Genomic DNA, 24016 nt, shown 5'->3' on the forward strand with positions numbered 1-24016 from the left:
TTGCAGGTTCTCAATTCATCTTTTAAGTCTTATCATTATTCCTCAATTTTAAGTCACAAAATCCCATATCTCTCAGTAGTGAGAAGAACTGAGCGTTTTGGTACAAATACTGTATTTATCGCAATAGTAGTGCTATATAGTTATAAAGTGCTTTTTGTCTAATATGAGCTATTAAATGTGCATTTTCATCAGACCTTCTTTTACATCTAGCAATCTTCTATGTTATTTATTTTTCAAATCCCTGTATAATGTATTATTATATCCTTCACAAATGTCCATATTTTTCAGCAAAGTAAAGTAACATTGTTCCATTTCTTAACTGCTTAACATTCTTGATGGCTTTGGGATCATAGCCCAAATTTTACATCTTCTTAGATGTAACCTCAAGTGCTTAAATAAGTGTAAAATAGGGGATACTGAAAAGAATGATGATTGGGTCACTTGTGCAATTTGTATTGGACACCTTTTCCATGATAACCCCATCCAACTAAATCTCTAGGCTGAAATTACCTCTTTGCATCCATTTGTTTCCCTTCTGTTTTACAAACACTGGTCTTGGAATAGTAGTGTCAGGTGACTTGTAAGAGTTGAGACCTCAGTGATTTTCAATTGCTTTCCCCCCATCTCCACCCCCTACCCCCCCACCCCCCTTTTGTATTTATTTGATTTGATCAAGATAAAATCTCAAAGAAAACACTGCAAATTTCATCAAGATAATTTCAGAAGACACACTATACAATTTTGATTTTTGGTTTATCAGCTATCAGTGTTCCTTGGAAGACCATGTTAAAAAAAAAAAAAAAAAAAGCACACCAGCTAAGAATCGCGTAGCTAGTCAAAATACGCCTAATGTTCCTCTCTGTTGAAGTGCAGCAATCCAAGCACCTTTCAGTGCTTCAAGGTTGCCGCACTCATGACTGTGTATGTGTTTTATGGTAACCATGCTGGCTTAATGCAGAAAGAGAGAAGGAGGGAGGGAAGAGGTGAGAGACCAGACTGGTGGCAGGGGATGGGGTAACTCTAGTTGCCTTCTCTTAGGAGCTACCACTCAGAGGAGTGCATCTCAGCATTTAGTCATGTATAAATCTGGGTTTGCTACAGTCTCTTCAGACTTTGAACACAACAGGCAGGGAAGCTTGCCCTTCATAGTGTGAGTGTGCTTTCAGCCATGGCAAACGGTCTGCATATATTCTGCTGAGCTCAAAACAGCCTTTTGAGAAACAACCAAACCAGATTGAGTATGTAAGGAGTTATTGCAAAGTTCATATCTCCTCTGTTGTGTCCTGCTACTAATGGGATGATGGGGAGGTCATAAAGCACACGGCTGTAGAGACCATACAGGGTGAGCAAATCAAAGAACTCTGCAATAAAAATGATGTGTGTGCCAATAATATTTAATATTCACTTGTGAAAACTGTTGAAGAAACACATCTCTGTCATATATCAGAATGGGCTCTAAAGCTGAATCAACGGATTAATAAAGTTATTTGCAATGATATTGTCCTCGTAAAAGCTTTATTATTTAGGAATTGGAGTTTGAAATTGTAATTTCTTTAATGATTTTTCATCACATAAATTAGCCTGCCTCGCTCCGTCTAGAAGGCACGAGGAGAGGTTGAGCTGGTCCCCTTCCTCATTCTTACACAAAATCTGCTCATTTGGACCAATCCCAAATTTTGAAGAAACAAGTTCCTGGAAGAAGCACAGAATGCCAGCGTGCACAGGACTTTCACAGGGCATCTCGTTTCAACACTGACTGCTTGCATTTTATCAGAGTACGAAAGGACACATTGAAATTATTTTGTTCTGGCACCAGCGCACATTGTGATGTGTATGCCTTCGATTGCACTTGACAAATCTTTGGGGCAAACAAAGTGGTCTAATGTAAGGGAATATCTCAGCATATCCCAAAATGACATTTTTAGACCAAATGTGTTCAATTGATCTGCCTTCCCCAGAGATCACTTTTGAATCCCAGCCAGCGATAAGTCTGGGAGCTGCCTCTCGCAGAAGGCCAGGCAGGTCAGCGGTGCTTCCGCTGGTATTTCCTGCACTGCCGCGTCCCGCACCTCACTGTACAAATAGCTCCACATGGCATCCTGAGAGCGTGCCAGGGAATTTTGTGATCACATGCCAAGCTGAGTTGTCAGGTTCCACTCTACTGCTGCGTGTGTATGTGTGCGCTCATATGTGCGTGTGGCTGGAGCTAACTTCAGACTCAGTAATTACCATAATCCAAACAGGGCCTTTACCATCTTATTTGCATTCAGCCAGCAGTGCTGTTTTTATCAGCACCACTACTGAATTGTTGCAAAGTTTTAATTATCTTAACAACTCTCCTTTTTCATTCATTCCTTTTTTTTTTTTTTTTTTTCTTTGCCTTTCCCCTTGAGTGTTTTGGGATTTCTACAGTTGCCCCCTACAGCAGCAATCAGATTTCTGCAATACAAAGTTTTCTCACTTTCTAGCAGTAATTTAAGGTATCCTACCTCAAGGCTGCTTAGAGTGAGGACAGAGGAGGAGGAAGGTTTTCTTTATTAATTAATGCCTAATACTTTTCTCACTAATAGTAGCTCTGAATACTTCTATTTAAATTCCATTTAAAGCCCCAGTATAACTCTACACATGTGTAGGCTTGCTCAATTGAAAGAAACTATTTCCTATGCAGAAAGCTACACCCTTGCATAAATGTTTGCCAGACTAGAGCTTTAGTTGTCATGTTTTCTATATTTCCATAATCTTTTGATTTAGGATTAGTATAAAATGTATCATGTCACTTATATTTGCTTTCTCTCAAACACTGTGCCTTTTCAGTGTTGAATGCTGTTAGACAAATTCAACCCTGAAATAAGACACCATTTCCTAGAAGTAAGGGTAATTAAATGCTGTAAGAGCTTACCCAGGGAGGAGGTGGACTCACCACTGCTTGGAGTCTTTAAAATGAGATTAGACACCTCTCTGAAAGACAAGATTTAATCCAGCTTCCAGGAAAATATTCTAGTGTATGTGCACAGGAGGTCAAACCTGACAATATCTCTGAATTCCCTCTCAGTCATGATCTAGAAATCTGGGTTTGCATGTATTTCAGTTCAGACTGAAAGATCAGTTACAACATATGCAGTATTACAGTAATTTATTATTGTTCTCAAAATTTTGTTCTCAGTTGCAGGCAATACGGTTTTGTTAATACATTTTGTATTACATTTTTATAAGTAGTTAAAAATCACAAAGGATAATACACAGCAAAATAAATACCTTACTACGAGGTTATTAAATGGAGCTTATACTCATGAGGAAGACAAACTTTTTACACAGGCAGATAGGGGGAACATAGGACAAGGGGAAATGACTTTAAATTAAAAGATGGCAGATTTATGTTGGGTGTTTGGAGGAAATTCTCCACTGAGAGGGCAGTGTGGTGCTGGCACAGCCACCCAGAGAAGTTGTGGTGCCTGATCCCTGAAGGCACCCAAGCCCAGGCTGGATGGGGCCCTGGGCAGCCTGAGCTGGTGGGGACAGATCTGCCAATGGCAGGGTGTTGGAAGTGATGATTCTATGAATATTATGAAAGGAATAGAAGTCTTTAGAGTCTAAATATAAGTATACCGAACAAATGTAAAAATTATTTGTAGTCTCTTGGTTTTTAAGTTGCAATAGACATTTTATAAAAGCACAATTAGTACTTGTCTAACTCTACAGTAATATAATTGCATTTAGTTCTTCCACTTTTTCAAGGTTTCTGCATCAGATTGCATATTATTTGCTTACCAACAGCATGGTAGCTGTCTGTTCAGCAGATAAGTAGACAAATTCATTTTAACAGTCATTAGACATTTGTTTCACACTTTACCTTTGTTTTCCCTTTAAAAGAAAAGAAAAAAATGTATAAAGGTAAGAACCGTTAGGGATTTCTCTTTAAATCCAGCAATCTATGTATGCTACTACGAATCAATGCTCTGTAAGCTGTCTGGTGTTCTGCAATAAATTCTAGCTTTTATAGACTTTTACTAGGCCAGGTAGCTGCTAATGCCATAGAAATTGATTATTTGTGGTGTTCTTATCACTGCTTAAAATATCTAATTGCTTTTTCTCCACAGATTTGGATTTGGCTTGCTTGATGCTGGACGATTAATGAAGGAAGCCCTAACTGGACAAATGTTGGTCTCCTGAGACAATGTGTTGTTGATAACAGGTCTGATTTGAGCAAGTCTAGTCAAATTCAATTTTAATACTATTTAAAGGCACACACAAGGCACTTATCACTGAGTTTGGGCTGAGTTGTTTTTGAAGTCTCCTGTTCTACCAAAGTTTATTCCCTTTAAGTATTAAGAAAGAGTACCAAAACCACATATCATTCTGCTGCAGATATGCATATTTTGCTTTATATTGTTAAATTTTGCTCAGTGTTTGTCATGTTCTTTCATACTGACTCAGACTCAGGTATGTAACTCATCACTGTATGACTTCTCCTGTGGAGAAATTATTGCACTCTGATTTGTGTGAACCTTAAAAATTAATGAGTTAAAGAAGATATAAGAAAGTATGGCAATCAGTTCTCAGTTTAGTGAGGGTAGTCTTTTTTAAATAATCCTTAGTTAATCCTTAGACTAAAAGTTGTAGGGTTAACCCTTGTGTAGGATTTTTTCAATTAACTGTGACTAGGTCATTAATTTTCATGAAGTATGAATCACTTTCCACTGCACTACCAAGTCAAGATAAGTATCAAACATCAAATCACTGTCTTTAGTGGATCATTGCTTGGAATGTGAAATTCATCTTGCATCTCAGTCCCAGCTCTGCTTGAAGAAGATTAAAGTTCTCCCATCCCACTAGAAAACTGGACCTCCAGCATGTTTCCCTTCTGCATCAAGATGAAGCAGTGATATCTAGAAGTTTTAAAATAAAAGAGGTAATTATAGGAAAAGCTTTTGTCTCAGTGTGGTCAAGCACTGGAATGGCCACCTCCCAAGGAGGTGGTGGAGTCACATGGCAGTGTTCATGAGGCGTCTAGATGAGGAGCTACAAGAGACGTTTTAGTAGCGTAGTGGTAGTAGTGAATGGACAGCTGGACTAGATGATCTTACAGGTCCCTTCCAACCTTGTGATTCTATGAATCTATGACTATGTGATGATTGAGGTGCTGCCCTTAAGTACGTTGGAACTCTCACTTCCTGCCAATCAACCTTGTATGCTACAGGTGTGAAGTCTCACCCAGAAGAGTTTAGAGTACTTTCCTTCTTTGGAGAGCTCTCAATTTCTAAAAAATAGGTAAAACAGCAAAGAGGGACTTGCATCCACACGCCTTACACCCTTTGTAACAGTCCAGCCTGTCTTTCTTCCTTTGTTTCAAAAAGGGGCTATTTAAAGAGAGACTAACACCCTGGAATTCTCTTCTCAGCATGAAGTTGACAATATTTGATCAAAAGAAATTAATAATCCAGTTCTTATGTTTTGCAGTCATAGAAGTTACGCTCTAAAATGTAACAACCTCAGATATGAGGATGCTATGAGGACACACCAAGTCAGTTCTCTTTCTCACTCCAGGACATACAGCCTTAATATCACTGCCACCTTGCAGGGATGCCCTTTAACCACACCGTCTGAATACTCTCTCTCAAATAAAGACACGCCACAGTTTCAGAAACAATTTAAAGATTTAACATCAGGAGAAAACAAAAAGGGAATTCAAACATCCTTCAAGCCAAGATATATTATTGTTAATACAATTTAATCAGTTTAAAATTAGTATAGATAGTGCAAACAGTCTGATCTTTATAGCTTTGTGCACTTCTAGATCAATGGCTTCTACACATTTTCCAAACATTTCTGTAGAAAGACAGGACTACAGTAGAAACACAAAGCTCTGTGGGATGGTTGCTTCCCAAAGTTGTGTCCTCCTCACACCCCTGCAATGAATCTCCAGCAGAGTTGATTGCTGGGAGTTAGACCCCTGAGGTACACGAGCGCTATCCTTTCTGGATTAAAGTTACCATGTAAAGGACACAGTCAGGAGATCTGTTTCTCAATACTGTGCCTACTTAAGGCTCCTGAAGGTGGGATTAATTATGTGTGATTAATTAAATCATGAGTCATGACCTCCTTTTTTTTCCTGCCACATTACTTATAAACAGGACAATCAGTGAAGTTAAGTGGTATAGGAAGTAGATTTAGAGGCAATAAAAAGAAATGGGTTGTGTTGCATATGGTCAGTCTACAAAATTTGCTGGCACAGATGAAGATCTGACAAATAGAGCTGTTTGGAGCAGTAGCTGCTAATGCTGTTACAATAACTGATGGGACCAGTCCTGTATTACTGGGATTTCTGGGTGCAGTGGGAATGCAGAATTGAGACTTGCTTGGCTAATAAATTAAGAACAAGCGCTCCATGTGCTGGCAAGTCAGACATGAATGCTCTCCATGGACAACATCACTGTACTATTAGCTTGATCTATGACTTGCCATTTCATGGTTTGGTTATTTGTTTATTTCTCTGCCTTTTTAATTCCTCTGGAAAATACAGTATTTGCTCTCACTGTTGACTGAATGACCAGACTTGAGCAAAAGATATAGCATTCTTCTTCTCTGACCTTTATATCAAAATTGATTAACAATAACTCTTTTGCAGAAAAGGACTGAAAATAAGAGGTGGATTTTCATCTTCAATGAACTCTAGTTACCAAAGTGAAAACCAGCTAATTTTGATGGGGCAACTGACCACCTTCTCAGCAATATCTGAGTATACACTCCCTGTTGAAATGGCAAAGTGTTGCTGCATTCATAGATAAGGTGAACAACCACCTCTGGGTCTAGCTGTCTTTTTTTTTTTCTTGTCTGTCATTGATTTCTCGGGACTTTTCTCATTATTGGCAGTAGCAGGATGTGCATGTTGGTATTTATGCAGTCAGAAAAGGCATACCTTAGAATTAGAGCCTGTATAATCCTTTCAAGTACTCACAGTCATTATGTTTATGTATTTTAATCTTTGTAAAGTGCGGAGTCCACTCATAATCTAATTGTTTTGTTTATTATCATGTTTGCCATTTTACGGAATAGCTTACTGGAAGGTGCCTACTTTATATTGTTCTCACTTCCTAATAAAAGATCTTATTTAAAAGAATCTTTATTTTCAATTATTCATATTCAATTATACTTTCTTGATGTCATTAAGCCTGAAAAAGTGTTATTTTTTCTCTTTATTTATGACAATACAAATTAAACACACCTATGGTGAACTAATTACTATGTTCATGTTCTTTATACAGAGCAAGCCTCTTAGCTGTGAATGTGAAGAGATGAAGCAGGCAAAAATGAAGAAAACTGAAGAGAAGTATGAATAGCTTTGCTGCCATTATAGTTTATGACTCTGCATTGGGTCCCAGTTAAGGATCAATGAGTGAATAGGTGTGTAAGACAGAAACATCTTTATTCAACGATGAACAAATGTTTCAGAGGAAATAATTCTTTTTAAAGCATGCAAAATACTTTCTCAAACATCGCCTAATGACAGTACTAGAGTAGGAGCTTAATTTCATCTTCTGATTTCAGACCTTTACATTGGAACAGTACTATGGACAGATCCAAATAATAATGTTCTTCATCTTATCAAGTGCTGCCTCAGTATTAGTACTGGCATTTTTCTGTTAAAGTTACTCACATGAGAGGAATCACTGAGTTACAAAGGATCATCTTCTATTCCTTCCTTCTGTACTTAAACCAGACTTGGATATTTGAATGTTCATGCAAATTTTGGCATCTTTCATAGTTGTGCACTTTGCACTAAAAGCCACTTTGCTAATTGTAGAGGTAAAAGATATCATCACCTTTGTTTAACCATGAAAGTGCTGATTTTCAAATTACTTGAAGTTTTAATTATTGTGATTATAATTCAGTGCTGCTTCTGTGACATTTCACATTCAGAAGTTACTTCAGTGTAAACCGTTTGAGATAACAGGCAGAAATAAATAGCTTTGTCTCTATATTCAAAGTATCTGGATGGTATATTGAAAATTGAGAGACCAGGAACATCCTTTGCTGTGGTTTCCTTCCATGGATGTCCACGCTACATTTCCATTCTCCTCTACATTGCAAAGCACAGGCACCACTTCCTTCACAAGCTGGGATACAGAGGCCTTAGTTAAAAGGCATAAATTTCTGCCTAATTTGTGGTGCACTTTGTAGAAAATGTGAGGGCACGTCTGAAATAGCTGCTTTGTCTTCCAGTCCTTTGTTTACGCGGGGCAAGGAGATGTCCTTGATCTAGCAGCCAGTAACACAACTTACCTTCCTTCACATCTGGCCCTGGTGGATGAATGTAGACATAAGCTGGATCATTCAATCAGCCATCAACACAAAATGACTTTTCTCAGCATTAAGTTTTGGTATTAATGCCAGATACAGGAGAGGATTGAAAAGTGATTAGAAAAAAAAAATACTAAATGAATTCACACTTCACAGAACTTTCAATTTCTTTCTGAAAAAGAAGAGAACGGAATGGACTAGAAGAGGTAGGAGGAGAAGTGAACACAGTGGAAAAATAGTGGCAAAAATCTAACATTAAATATTTCCTTTAATTGAAGTCAGAGGTATACATTATATTCAACCAAACATCCAAATCTTCCACCACAGGTCAGGACTAAGGCCCAGATGACTTCATTTTTCATTTCATTTATCTCCATAGAAATGAACCAGCCCATTATTCCCAGTTTATTAAATAATGTATTAACACTGCTAATATAGTAGGCAAACAACATTGGTTTGTCTGAACACTGTAATATTTTGCTGTAAACATAAATACAGTATTCATTTACCCTGTACATGTTCCCAATGTACTTTAAAATAAACCAAGTAATTTCACAGGAGAACTTTGACCAAGCCTAACCTAACACAATTGAAACAATGAGCTCAATACTGGCACAAATCCCATCCATTAAAAAAGTCAGTAGCATTACATTTTCCTCTGAAATTTGAAGGACAATGACAGAAATTCAAGAGATGGGCAATAAGGACCATGTGGTCCCTCCTCTTCAAAGGTTTCATCCAGAGCATATTAAGTTAACGTACACATTTCCTTTTATTTTAATAAGCTTTGCATTACTTAGAAATTACTGAAAATGAATAGCAGAAGAAAAGAATCATTCTGTTTATATAGGTTGGGTTTTATCCATAATAAATTTGCAAAAAAATAGAAACAGTTGAAAACATTAAGAAAGATTTAAATACTATTCTTATGTAGGAATTCAAGATGACCTCATTTCCAGCTCCAGTGTAAGTACATGATGTCATGAACATCCAAAGAATGGTCTCAAGATTTTTACTGAAATTCCTTTTTCTATTATTACGTACTTCATATTTCCTCGTTCTTGCAGGTGTTCTTTCTAAAGACATCTATCTTTTGGCAAGCAATTAGGGATAATGTATGGAATGCACCACCACCTGGAACATCAAAGAAGGATTAAAGATTTTTCTCACAGGAACTGCTAGGTGAAAAGTGCTGGTGGATCAGGAAAATGCTCAGTCACAGCAGAGTACTCAGGAATGATCCAGAGGCCAAACATCACTCTTGTAAACAATCATTTCTACACCAACCTAGATTTTCCATCTCTACTTTAAGCAGATAAATAGATTTTATTCTTACAGTCTATAAGATTAGATCCTAACTCCCTTAGTGTAAGTTTTAGAAGTTGTGAGAGAGAGATGAAAAGACGGTATCACCAAGTGATAACACCACTCTTGGAACAGATAAGCTCACTGATTCTTTTATTTCTCTTAAAATCTTACGTTATAAATACCCACACAAAAATTCACATTGAAATTGGGAGGAACCAGTTCAGAGAAATGAGGGATAAGGATTAGTACACGGCAGTCTATCCATATGGTCATATAACCACTTACCTTTGGGTAGCCAGCTTTCCCAACAGAGTAGTGGATTTATTTTCCAGATGCCACAGGATTTCCATTTCACCAAAAGAGAATGGAGGAAAAGAAAGATGAAGTGATTTGCCTGGGCTAATGGAAGCCTGGAAGGAACCAGATCTCCTTGGCTCTTGTGTAGGGGCTGCCCTTTTCCTGCCTGTGATGTGGAAGAAATATAAACATTATCAAGCACCTGCAAGAGACTTTCACCTGTTTTTGTTCTGAGTGACAGAGCCCAGAGGATGGTGTGTGAGTTTCCCACTGGTGTGCAAGGATGTAGCTGATCCAATGCCTGGCTCCAGCACACCTGCAAGGTCTCATTGATCGTCTGCTCAGGTCTCTGACAACTCAGAAATCTATTATCAGTGTGAGCATGTGCTTATTGATCAGATTACCTGCTCCCACTCCTTGTGTGTATTTAATTGTACCAGTACATACACCACATAAGCATGCACACACATATGCATATATATATTGCCATATCATATATATTAGCATACATGCACAGGGGTGCGTGTGCTAAAGGCATTACATATTTTTTCTGCTTTACAAAACCGTACGCAAATAAAAAGAATGGACCTTCTCTGTGAAACGTGAGCACAGAAACACTCGCAAGTGGCCAAGAGCTGCTAAATAATTAATCAATAGAGCAGTGTGGCAGTTTGAAATGTAAATGTGATGGATGAAGGTGTGATGCTTGTCATCAAGCAGAAAATGATGTGACTGGAATGGATAACCCGCGGTACCTGCTGACTGGCAAAAGCTTGGACACAAAGATAAAGTAAAGCCATCAGAAAGCAGCCCCAGCAACCCCTAATTCTTGACTTTGACCCACAATTCACTTTCATGTCCCTGTCCCAGAAGAGATGTTTAAAAAAATGATGAAGAGAGATCTTGGGGTGGGAAAGGGGAGAAAAAAAACATCTGAAGATATGCTACCTGACAAGGCTGCGGGCTACATTCTTGAGAACACCTTTCTTTTCTTTATGTTCTCCTTCTTCTGTTAAATAAAAATGCAGCTCCTTTTTTCCCTCTCCTTTCTTCCAAAACTCTCCCGAGCCGTTCCTGCAAGTGGTTCTGTGACTCGGAAGCTGACAACAGCCGCATGCAAAGGAACAAAGCACGATAGTGACAATTCAGAGTGCAAGCAGGTGAGAAAGATACCTTTTACTTATCAAACTAGGCTGTAAAAAATGCTCTTTTTACTCAGCGAGCTAGAAATAGAGGTGATCTAACAAGGCACCGATCCAAATTCTTTATTTGTGTGGAGTTGTAATGCTAACAGGATTTGTAGGTTGACTAGTAGTCTGTGGCCCCTCCAGTCAAGTAAGGAAGCATTCCTCTGATTTGGAAAAAGGAGAATCCATATAATTACCCTGCATTATATGACAGGAAAATGTATGCTGTGATGACAAAGGCTGACAGAAAATGTCCGTTAAGAACTGGGTTTCCAGGGGCTTCCCACACTACGCATTGCATTTTCACCATGGTGAGACTCAACATGATGAGTTTCAGCTCATTTCTTTGAAACTGAAGGAAATTAACTTTTGTGAAAAAATTAAGGTTTTTTTGTTTGTTTGATTGACTGATTTTAGAAATGCAAACTTTCAAGTAGGATTTGAAACTTTGATGTCTCTTTCTCCCTGGAACAGAGAACCCTATTTCTCAGTAAGTACCATTTAGCAAGTTGTCTTTTTAACTTCTTTTGTTATCAAAAGCCCATTCTTTCCAGGAGGTAAAAAATACCACAATTTAACATTAGATTTCCAAACTCTCCTGAAATATACATTAGCAGATAACATCTGCTGAAAGTGAAAGCTGAATATGGATATGTAACAGTGCATTGGCATGCAAAATAGATGTTTTTTTCATTCTTTAGGCATAAAATATACAGATAAATATTCTCTTATAATCTTCAGTTATTTTTTTAAGACCACTGAACACTTTTACCTGTGAAGTGCTATAAGGAAGCAGCATATCTCCAGAAAGTGAATTGGCCAGTGTTCCCATATTTCTTTGACTGATTATTTTTGTTAGAGTTTTTTGTTTGTTTGTTTGTGGTCTTGGTTTTTGTTTTGGTGGTTTTTTTTTCCATTCGTTTTTTAAAATCATTACACTGCCACTAGATAAAAAGCAAAGCGAAAATGCAAAAAAAAAAATTATACAAAAGTAAAAGTGGCCAACTGAATTGTAAAAGTCAGGAATTAGAGCTTATGCCTAAATTGCATATTTGAAGCCCTCCTTGGCACAGCTCCACAGTATATACTTTGCTATGGGACAGGTTACTGCTGTTGAAGGGATACCCTTCCTGACATCTGCCTACCTGCATAAGATTTATACAGGGGACCACCTCTCTATGTATGTAGGGAATCACCACATACCACAGAAATACTTCCTGGTTAGAATAACAGACCTGTAGGCTGGTAAGTACTCACATTCTACTCATTTTCTGGAGCATTTTTAAATTGTGTTTTCAGATTTATGCTTCGGGGTCTTTCTTCTAGCTTATGCTAAAGGCACTCAGTTCTATATCTTTACAGTTATGGAAGGTACATGAGTTTTAATTTTCCTTCCTTTTGTATCGTTTCAGGAATTCAGTCTCATTGTAAGTATGAATTAGACACTAGAATCTGAAGTCCAGAAAACAATTTTTGTCTGGCATTAATGAAGCGATATTTATCACTGCATGGACTTCTACATCCCCCATAAACTGCTGCAGGAGTGGCAAAGCTCCATCCCAAGACTATGTTGTCACTAAACTAACTCGTAGAAGTCCACTTCTCTTTATTCAGACCACGTCTCAGCTATACAAGGACTAGCAATATAGAAATGTTAGAACAGGCTCTGAGTGCACAGCAGTCATCCCCGACCTTTGGGCAGGAGATCCACCTACTTTCTCAGGCCAGAGAAAGATGTTCTGGACCCTTTCTTGTGCCTCATTTGGATAACTGGTTTGCTAGGTCTGAGATATACCACCACATGAGCCATGCCTGTTACTGTGTAGCTGCCCACACAGAAAGTAGAGGAGACTGCTATAGAAGCACACTGTAGAAGCAGTGGTTCACTGTGCTGGGGATCACATAGATACACTAGCAAAGATCACATAGATACACTGGCCACAAAGTTTTAATAGAAATACAGAAGAGCCAACATGACCACATGCTTCCTTCCCCCTATAAATTTTCTGTATCATAAGTATCATAAAAAATGGCAAGAAAAAGGCAGATTTGAGAATCTGTGTCTTAATCCCAAAAGTGGTTAAAATTAATCCCACAGCTGGCTAAAAAAGAGAAGGAGAGGAAGGAAACCTTATAGCAGGTCACTCTCCAAGCCCCAGCATTTTTCAGCTCCAGGACTTCCTCAGTTAGTAAAGCTGAGTAAAGCTAGTACAGCTTTGCTGTAATCACAGTGGGTAAAATATGCAGCAATGACTCTCCCATGCCACCAGGCTTTGTTTCACCCCAAATGTTATGCCAAACTAGTTGTATATCATCATGAAGAATAACTGCATTTCCCCAGAGTCGATTTCCTATGGCACATTTTACTTAGATACTTTCTCAACACCCTCGCAAATAAGCCATAGATCTAAAGCACAATCCCCTTTTCAAAATGAATGGGTCTGATTACAGGCGTATTCATTTTGTAAAAGGTACAAAAGGATACAAATGTGCCTTTCCATCTCATATAATGTCAAAGTAAGACCCTCTTGCCCTTTTATTTCAATCCCGACAATTTGAAAATAAAAAAAAAATGACTTGATGATATGTTTTTTTACCTTTAAGTGTATAATTGCTTTTGTGTTTTGACATTTAATTCCTCTTACCAAAATACATGGTAGGAATTAAAAGTCAAATCTTTCATGTTTTTGATGTACAGATCCTTCCATGTATTTCAATGAGAGAAATAGAACTGTGAAACCTTAAAGCAGGTATAGCAATGCCATCTAAAAATGTACTCACTTTTCAAACTGGAAATCTGACCGTGGACCCAGTTCTGCCCTCTCTTATCTAGGTCAAAGCCTTTCTGAAATCTTTGGAAGGTCTGAATGAGTCAAAACTGACTAAAACCTTCAGGACTTGACCTTTAAGATAGATCTGGGATTATACTGTGCCCTGAGGGTAGATTTCAAGATAGTGGTCCAGTTTGAAAATTACTTTTGAAAGCCAGAAGGTGGGAGCTCGCCAGGAACTCAAGTGCACTGGCCTGGTGTGGGACGGTAACAGCAGGAAGACAGAATCTGAGAGGGGAGGGGCTGAGGGGGGGAGGAGTTGGCATCATCCAGGGCAGTACCAAGGTGTCCCCAAGAGCTCTGGTTTTTAGAGAGAATTAGCTCTACAAGCCAGTGAAATGATGTGGATGTGTGCCAAGGGCAGCTGAATATTCCTTATGGGTATTTCCTGGTTCCTCTCTTCCCCTGTTCTTTTGTCTCTCTTTCACTATCCATGCCCTTTATTTGAGTTCACTCTGACTTTTTTCTTTCCTTTATGTCATGCTTTGTTCTTCATCTTTACCTTTATTCCTGTTTGCATTCATGTATAACCTACACATTGAGATTTCTTCTGGTTGTGGTTTCTCCCACTGGTCATTACACTGTGATTTCTCCCTACCCAGTTAAGGCCTTCTTGATTTGATTTGATTGCACAGCATCTCATAATTCAGGTTTATCTGAAGGAGGCTCATGCTCTCTGAAAGTTTTCTGGATGTCAGGAAACAGGTGCTGGCAAGGAACTTGTATAAAGCTTAGTACAGGCTGATAACTAGATAATCTCCAGAGGTCCCTTCCAACCCCTACAGTTCTGTGGTCCTATGATCCTACTGCTGATAGGACTGTGAGCATGAAGTACTTTCCAGGTATTTTCCAAGGTGTGTTTATAAACGCATACACGCATACATATACAGAGAGTTGCAGCTTTTTCCACCATTGCTTGCACATACAAAAATTTCAAAATAAAAAATAAGAGGGAATGGAGAGTGCATGATAAGATCTATAACTCGTCCCAGCCCATACCCTTAAACAAGGTCTAAAGTAGAACTCACAACAAATAAATTGATCTAATGTCATTTATGCTAAATGAGTGATTGCAAGTAATACATGCAGTAGCCAATCATCTTAGAAGTCTCTTAATATTGAAGCTTAAGATCAGATATTCAGTCTATCTTTTGTTTGTTCCTGCAAGTAACTGTTTTAAACACAAGGTGGGTGTCATTTGAAATTCTGTCTTTGCTCAAGGGCTCTTTTTTCCACTTTCAGTATAGCAGTCCTGAAAACTATCAAGTAATCCTGAAAGGAGACCTTGCAAAATATTGCTTTCTTCCAGCTCAGTTGTGGCCAGAGTCTTCAGTAGGTCATTTTGGATCTTGCAGTCCTTCAGAATACACTTGAATATAGATAAAAGTGTTAATTAATGCTACTACTATGGTGTTTTTCTGCTCACACATATTACTTAATGACTTTGGGACCATTCCGGTTGCCCTTCTAAATATTTCCTTATGGCAGTAGTGTCAAACAACTGTAAAATTTACCTAGCCTAACCTGGAAGAAAACTGTCTTTCAGAATGTGAAACTTGGGGGAGATATTTTCACTCAGCTGGAAACTTTATGGGGTAGATTTCATCCATGGTCCAGAAGTAAATGTCAGCTCCCTTGAGATTTCAGAACTTGATTTGTGTTCAGCCCCAGGAGCCAGGTGATGAACCAGAACTTCAAACTCACAAACCAAGCACCTTGTGCTTTTGCGAGGTTGGATTTGTTTTATTTATCTTTCCTTCTTTCTTTTTTTTTTTTCTTTTGTTTTTGCTTTTTTCTTTAATTTTGATGGATGATGTTTTGTTCTGCAGTGAGTTCTAATGCATGTCGCTGTGAAACAATTTCAATTGTCGAAAACAACAACAACAAAAAGCAGTATTTCAATATTTCTCAAGAAAAGGCTTCAAAGGTTTCAGATCTTTTTAAAATGTTTCTGCTTTATTTTGACGTGGCATAAAAGTTTTGTATGCATTCTCGCATCTGCTATTGTGACAGCTGTATTTAATGAGTGCAAAATGATCAGAAAAACATCCTTTACTGCGGGTTGCCATTGCCAGCAGATGACAGGAAAGAGGCAGTGCTGTAATAAGAGAAGTGATGAAGTAGTTCATACTGCCTCTGATGAGGTATTTCTAACTCAAATGCCTAGGTGTGCCTTTTGAAAATAATGCATTGGTCACATTACCTGATAGTTTCATCAGATTATGTTTCTGAGAGCATTTTGAAATAAAATTGTGCATCTGTAGCCTCAGGTCACAAAGTGGTTGGTTGTCACGTATTATTTGTGGATAACGTAGTCGGTTTCCCTAAGATGAAGAAGAAAAGGTCCCGATCTTGTCTATAAATATGGGCCTTTCCATCAAACTGATGCTGAATAGATGCACGGATATGTTAGAAAGGAAACATTACACAATATGCCTGCTGTCTATTACATATGCATATTCAATATCAGAGTATTTTAGTCCAAATTGGAGAGAGTATAAAAATAAATCTAAATGGATTTGAAAGGCAGGGTATTTCTTTTTTCAAAGCTTTGTCGTTCCTGACTTCCTCTGGTGACTGTTAGCTTATCGTGCCTTTGTACAGGAGATCTAAGTATTTCTTTCTCTCTTGTGTCTCCATATGGTACCATTTCCCAGATAGTCTTTCTTTGGTCACAAGATGACAGTGAGAATGGATTGTCAAACTGGACCACTATGACAATTTACTCTGAGGGAGAAAATCCTGTGGGTGTTCAGAAGCTTTACTGTATGTTATATTTGATTAACTTATCCTTCTACTGACAAATAATTAGGTCAGCAATTAATTTCAAAATGCAAATGTGTTACAGGCCTTCACGTTTTAAGAAATTCCCTTTGTCTTTAGTTTTTCTTTGTGTTAAAGTCTTAATGGATTTAGCTGGGTGAAGGAACAAAATTATGTTTTCTAATGCTTTATTTACTAGGTTGAGTTGGAATTTTTTCGCAAATATTGACAGCAAGTGTTTGTTCAGATATGATCATGTGTGATGGATTTTAATGGAATGAGAAAACATCAGAGTAATGATGAACTACTTATTTAAAAATATATAAATTTTCATACTTCTGCTGCAAAAAATTTATCTACCGTTGTGGAGTAGAACCAGAGAGACAAATCAGAGGGCCAGGAACAGACCATGGTAGCAAAGTCATTAGTACCTGCTTAGATAGTCTAAGAAATAGGGTATATTGGAAAGAAAATATGCTTAATATTGCCACAAGCGTGGCTCAAATCCTGTCTACCAGCCTATCTCGAGGACTTTATTATTAAACAAACACAGATTAAAGGCTCATCCCTTCTCAAGAGAAGCTCATGGGAGTTTTCTGTTGACTTGAAGGGAGGAAGGCCTTTAAGTCTTAAGTTTTCTGTGATTAAAATCAAGAAAATTTTTGAAAATATTCCAAATATGCAGTTGTAAACAAACCCAACCTGATATGTAATCTTTTATGTAGGTGGCAGACATGTATTAGAATTTGCTAATGCTTTGTTTAATTGATTCAGTTCAAAAAGAAGAGCAACCACTGTGGAACTGGGTGAGATTTCTTCTTACAAGATTTTTGCTGACTTTAAAATGAAGTCTTAAAATGATCCTGACAACCCACATTTTTTTTCTGCTTAAATAATTTTTAAAAGGTGGAACTTCATTATTGATATATAATTTTTGAAGTTTTTTTGTACGCAGAATGGCATTTTTACATCACTTTTGCTTGAATTACTAACATTGATAATGACATAAAAAAAATAAGAATAAAAAATCTAAATATTATATTTTTTAGAAGATTTTTCACATTGGAAAGAAAGATAAAAGGAAAACTGTATGAGATAAAAATTATCTGTCTCTCTCATTCAGACAAAGTTTGGTTTCCGATCTCCACCAAAAGATTAAGCCCATGACCCTTTCCATCTTAAGCAGAGTCTGAGGAATTTATTAGAGCTCTCAGGTGAAAGAGGACAGTATGAGGCAGAAGTCTCACTGTGAATGAGAGACAATCTCTTTCTTTCTCCCCAGAGCTCTGGTAGACAAATCAGAAATGTAACTGGATAGGAGAGAGAAATCTGTTGGGAGCTCTGCGGAGGAAAGTTTCCTTATAAGACGCAGACAGTGTTCATTCTACTCAGCTGAGCACTGCTACAGGCCCAGTTAAAGCAATGCATTTCAAGAAAGATGCATGTGACAGACACCATACACAAGAGTGAAGTGAGGATGATCAGAGCCCTGGGAAGTGCAGCTTGCAAGAAAATTTGGACTGGGATGATTTCATCTCAAGAAGAGGAGAAAGAGAATGGACATAAGCAAAGACTTTAAATTTGAAAAATCACTGCAGAGGGGTAGGAAAGAGTTCACGTTTCAAGTCTATGGTGGAACAGCAGAAGGTAACAAATATACACTGTAACCAGGGAAATTCAGGTCAGACAGTAGTAAATTCTTCCAAATAGCAAAGAAGCTGTGGAAGGAGTTGTTTGTCTGGAATCCTCCCCACATAAGACCTTTGTGAACAGTTTAAACAAACGACTGCTCAAAACAATATGAATGTAGTTTCTAAAAGCAAGATTGCTGAATGCAAGCCCTCATCAGTCACTGCTTTGATATTTTAATTGACTTGTAGATGATGATGGGACCCTTACTTGTGTCCAAGTATAAAATAAAATTCCAAATTAATCTGGGGCAAGGAACGTACTATGAATGCCCAGCAGAGCTGCCATTATCTGCAGGACATCTCAACAACTGAGAGACAGAATGGTCCTTATGCCCAAATGTTAATTTATTAAAAATAAAATTAAAATTAAAATTAAAATTAAAAATTAAAAAAAACAAATCTAGGAATGATTAATAAACACTTTAAGTGATTAGCAAGTAGAAGACAATCAGTCTCAAACTCTGGCCCAACACTGATGCAACGGTGATTCAATAAGGATACAGATAATGCAACTAGAAAAATGCAAGCTTGAATGTGAAAGATTATTTCTTCCAGGTAGTAGCTGTTAATTTACATGAAAAATAAATGAAATACACATAAATAGAACAATTCCCTTTTAAATTAAAAAATAAAATAAAATAAAGTAAAATAAAATAAAATAAAATAAAATAAAATAAAATAAAATAAAATAAAATAAAATAAAATAAAATAAAATAAAATAAAATAAAATAAAACACCACCCTAGTAAATTTATCATGGGCCATATTGTTTAAAACATAAATCTTCCAAATCTGAATGATCCCTGGAGGAGTCTACAAAAGTCTTAAAATATATAGTAAGATACATGAGATTTTAACATATTATCACACGCTACAATTAGGACATTACAAGATATTTTATTAAAGCATTTGTATTTATTTACACTGGAGTGAAACCACTACAAATTCTAGCTGCTTTACAAAAGCTTCCTGCTAGTTTCTCTCCCCTTGGTTGCTTGTGTGCTGCAGTTCTCTCTTTGTCTAAAACATGGTGTGACACATCCTGCCTCATGCGGGCTGTCTTTTTCTTTCTCACTTTCTGTCACCCTTGGGAACCAAGGGATTTTCCTTATCCTGCAAAATGGTGACAGAGGATTGCCTGGTGGGGATCAGGAGGGCATTTCCCTTAGGACTGCCAGGCAATGGCATAGGCTTGGAGAGTGTTTGTTCTTCCCGTCATCCATTTTGAAGGGCATAATCCCAAGGAAATCAGTGGGGAGTTTGAATATGGACTTTGAAGGCCAGATATGCCTAAGAATAAAAAGGTGGCTAAAAAATTATTCTACTGAAACTCTCCTGGCAATTTGGGCCTTTTCTTTGAACAAGAAACTAAAATAAAGAAAAACCCTCACTTGTTTTTTCAGAAATGTCAAATGATAAATCTTAGCTTTTTCTTATGGCCCAAACTACATTTAAGACAGAACTGCAAATGGTTGTTTCAAGGTTCATGTAACATTCTTATGCTAAATCTTTTCTACTGGTGTCATTTGGTTCCCAAGTGTTGCTTTGAAGTTGGTCCAGTTCTTTTCATGTGCGGCTTCAACTCCAGTAACACCCGAATCTGCATACATAAACAGTAGTAGGACAGCTACTACTAAAAATAATTGGAATTTACAAACTTTGCATAAAAGTTTGAGTTAACAAACTAAGGGGGAGAAAAAAAAATCTTTAACACTCCGCTTTGTTTTCTCTTTAGCAATGTAGAAGGCCTTTGTTTTGTATTATACAACAGAGGCAGATTCTACAGACTGTCCAGTGTAGTCTCAGAGCATGTGTCTTGTCCACACCATGCAGCAGCCCCACAAGCTTTCTCTGGATGTCCACTAAGAGTCAGGCACTTGGCACTTGGCTTTCCTTTGTATCAGTCTCCAAATATCCAAAACACTGAGGAAGCACAGACTCCCAAAGACCCACATCCTTCAGAACATGCTCTTTTCAAAACGAGTAGCAAAAGAGAGAATTAGTTTTAAAAAGCCCCTTCAGCTGTCCAAAATCCCCACAACTTGCTGACATCACTATCACCTTCATGTGTGCCACTGAATATGTTGACAGGTAACAGGGAAAAGAAAGATGCCTAAAATCGAATGGGATGCTTTGCACTGTTAAGGAGCCATGCAACCACAAACAAGAGCCAACCGGAACAGAGACAAGAACAGGAAAACAGAGGAAAATATATATTACTTGAAGGAGAATTCATTATCTGGGAATCAGGCTCACACTTTTGGGGTGAGGTGAGTAGCTCCCTCTCCCCCCAAAAAATTAAAATCAAATATTGTATCATTTTCATTCTTACAGCAAACAGATATGAAAACTTGAGAGCTATTACCTCGGTGCTGCTCCCTACTTTATTGCCCAAGACAGCCACCAATGGCAGCTGAGACAATGAGAAACCTAGAATGGAGGGAGGGAGGAAAGCAGGCAGGAAGGAAGGAAGGGAGGGAGGAAGGGAAAGAAGGGAAAGAAGGGAAAGAAAGGAAGAGAAGGGAAAGAAGGGCAAGAAAGGAAAGAAAGAGAAAGGAAGGTGAGAAAGAAGAGAAAGAAGATGAGAAAGAAAGGGAAGACAAAAGAGAAAAAAAATCCCACATTCCCCAGCTGCAGGCATCGTGGAAAAGTGCCTCAGGCCCCACACATGTGACTTCACAGCAAAACCTACAGCCAGCCCTGAGGGGTCTAGCACAAAGAGCAAAGTAATGCGACTCTGATTACAACATGTGGAAATTAGAAGCCCTCTTGTTTTATGAAGGTAGGTTATCTACTGAGCCTGTTCTATGCTTCTTTCAACTATAATGTAGTGAACAAAGGCTGCCTGCAGAAGATGCTTTATTTTTCTACCAAGTCGATGTCACTTAGAGCTCTTTATGCTAGACTAGTTTAAAAAACCTCAATTTAAACCAACATGAAAGGTCCTTAAACAGTAAATAGCATATTATATCAAAAACAAATAGATTAAAAAGTGAACATCCTTAGCCAGTATATTTCTTTCCAGAATAGTTTCATTTTTCACACTAACGAAAACCGTAAGACTGGCAGATCTGGGCCAGAGGTTTGTAATGGGCCTTTTGCTTTTTTTTTTTTCTTCTCTCTCCAGTGATAAATAATCAGTTTTAGAGAATTGATAAAAAGAGACAAGAATGAAAAGTGAGTGTGACACATTTATGAGACGGATTTTTCATCTGTTTCTTAAATACAGCACCTTTATTTCAGATCATATTAAAAAAGAGATGGGAGAGCCACCCAATTTATGTTGTGCTGCAGCAGTGAATACATGTGAATATATGGAGCACAGCCTAGGAGAGCAAGAAAATTCACCAAAAAAAAATCCTGACACGTTGAAAAAGTTATGTTATCATTCAAGAGCCATTTGTTTAAAAGAGAAAAATAAAAAACAGGCCACACGACTAGAAGCAGCAGGGGATAAAAACACATTGTTTCCAGACAAACCCTCCATCAGAGACATATGACTGAGGATTCTGACTTCAGAATATCTTCATATTTTAACTTTCCACAAGCACTTTCAAGAAAAGTTGCAGTTTTGCTATATGATTTGCTTCACGCTTTGCACTGCTGATTGGTTACAAGTAGCATTAGCAGTATTTTTCCCCCACCATTCCTCTGAAGCTAATGGAGTCAAGGATTTGTTACTTGATCTAATGGCAATAGCTTTCCAATAGACATGCACAGAATCATTGATTAGTTTGTCCTCTCCTTGTTTGCGTTGGAACACTGTTCAATTTACACCAATTAAAGAATGCTTGGTTTGTGTATTGAAGAATAATTAAGGGATGGAATTCCCTATAGGCTACTAAAAATGACATCTGACTGGAATGGTGATTACAGCATGAAGGCAGCATTAGTATTTAAATAGTTTGATTGCTATATAAAATCATTACAGCATCTCACCATGAAAAAGAGCATTAGTTAATTTTGCCTATAACAAAATTAGTTGTATGTATTTGCCTGGTCACTTTAAGCAAATTTGACAAGGCTAATCTTAAAGCAAGAGTTACAGGTTTGTTAGAAAGAACAGATAGAGCACTGTCTAAAGTAGCCATTGTGGTAGGTATTTATAAAATCTTCAAACCAATGTACAAATACGCAACAAATAAAGAGCAGAGCTTTGTCAGAGACTGTCAAATCAGATTTAAACACAAAAACATATTGGTTGCTGCAACTGAAAATCCAAGGGTAACAGGCATGTTAAATGTAAAATAATCAAGGCTTCGCGATATGCAAACATAGAAGAAATTCTTATTTGTTCAGCATTGTGGTTCTCCAACACTTTACAGACTTTTCAACACTGCACGGTATGACACATCATGGGAGGCAAATAGACATGGTGGAAGGAGTAATCCTTGCAAGTAGGTCTACCCTATGAAATAGTCCAAAGAATTTAAAAAGATTGATGTAACCCAGCACATCCATGCAATGCTTTCTCAGACAAGCTTTTATTTTTCTTAAAGATTGTAAGGTGAAGGAGAGTTTCATTCCTGAATATAAAGTTGAGGAAAGAAGGCTTCTTAACCTCAATTTAACTTTCTCATGTGTATATTAAATTCCATCTCCTAACCTTAGATTATTGCATCTACAGTAATGATCTATCCAAAATGTGACAGTAGCATTACTGTAACATAAATTGCTTGGGGCCATTCCTGGAGCATATTTACCTTTCCATAGCCTATTTAAATATTGTGTATTTGTTTTACTAAACTTAGATACTATAGTATATTTTATAAGGTCATCCGCCTGCTTCAAGACCTCACATTGCAGCTACTATCCTTCCTATGAGAATTTATGTAGTTCCTCTTGAGGGTTGTCAACACCCTCTTTAATTCATTAAAGGTTTCTCTGTGAACGAACATGAGACTATTCCATTTAAGACTCTGAGGATAGTGAGACTTATTAGCATGTCTACATTGTGCAATGCGCAACTGTGTTAAAGATGCCCAAGATCATATTCCAAAAGAGGTGACACATCTGCACAGCACAATATATTCTCATTTGTGCGACCAAGAATGTGGTCAGTCTATAGCACAGATCAAACTAGCCTGCACTTCAAGCAGTTTTCCTGACCATGCCCAGTTCTACAGGTGGTATACAAATATCTTCATGCTATATTTCACTAGATGGATGAGCCCTAATGCTAGGTTTGGGACAGCACATTTTATCCGAGAGTACAGCCACTGACTTTCCTCATGTTTTGTTTCAACATTTAATAAGTCTTCTGTTCTGACTTTTTTTTTTGATTCTGCACAAGCTGTTCTCTTTTTTGTGCTAAACCTTTGGATGGGATCTCCCACTATAATCTGCCTGAGTAGACCTTGAGTGTCCAGGAGTTAGGCTAACGCTTTCTTTCAGTGAATAATCTTCCCTTGCAGCAAGACTGATATTAGGGTGTATTCGTCCCTCCACCCACAGGAAGAATGTCCATTAATTTCAATAGAAACTCTCCAAGCAGAAAAGGGAGAACTGTGCCCTGGGGAACATTCATGGAAGATTAATGGTGAGGAGAGGAAAGTGATACAGTACAAGCAGAACAAAATCAGAACCACCACACAAATAAAACTGGACAAGGGTTCATTTTTTAAAAGTCAGTCAAAACGGCA

General features: G+C 37.7%; 1 long non-coding RNA gene across 3 annotated transcripts in view; it reads left to right on the plus strand.

Moving 5' to 3' along the window:
- The window catches only part of LOC107306672 (uncharacterized), a 151668-nt gene extending 143576 nt beyond the window's left edge, over positions 1–8092 (plus strand). The window contains exons 5-6 of one of the 3 annotated variants that reach the window (XR_004305856.2): positions 4098–6786; positions 7263–8092. This is a non-coding gene — a long non-coding RNA (uncharacterized LOC107306672). Of the gene's footprint in view, positions 1–4097; positions 7115–7262 lie in introns of those variants that run through there. The other 2 variants (XR_001552233.3, XR_014947754.1) reach the window with 2 other exon arrangements.
- Positions 8093–24016: the final 15924 nt, after the last annotated feature.

Source organism: Coturnix japonica, chromosome 1 (assembly GCF_054131305.1).
Source record: "Coturnix japonica strain WE chromosome 1, WE-NBRP24, whole genome shotgun sequence".
Classification (NCBI taxonomy): Eukaryota; Metazoa; Chordata; class Aves; order Galliformes; family Phasianidae; genus Coturnix; species Coturnix japonica.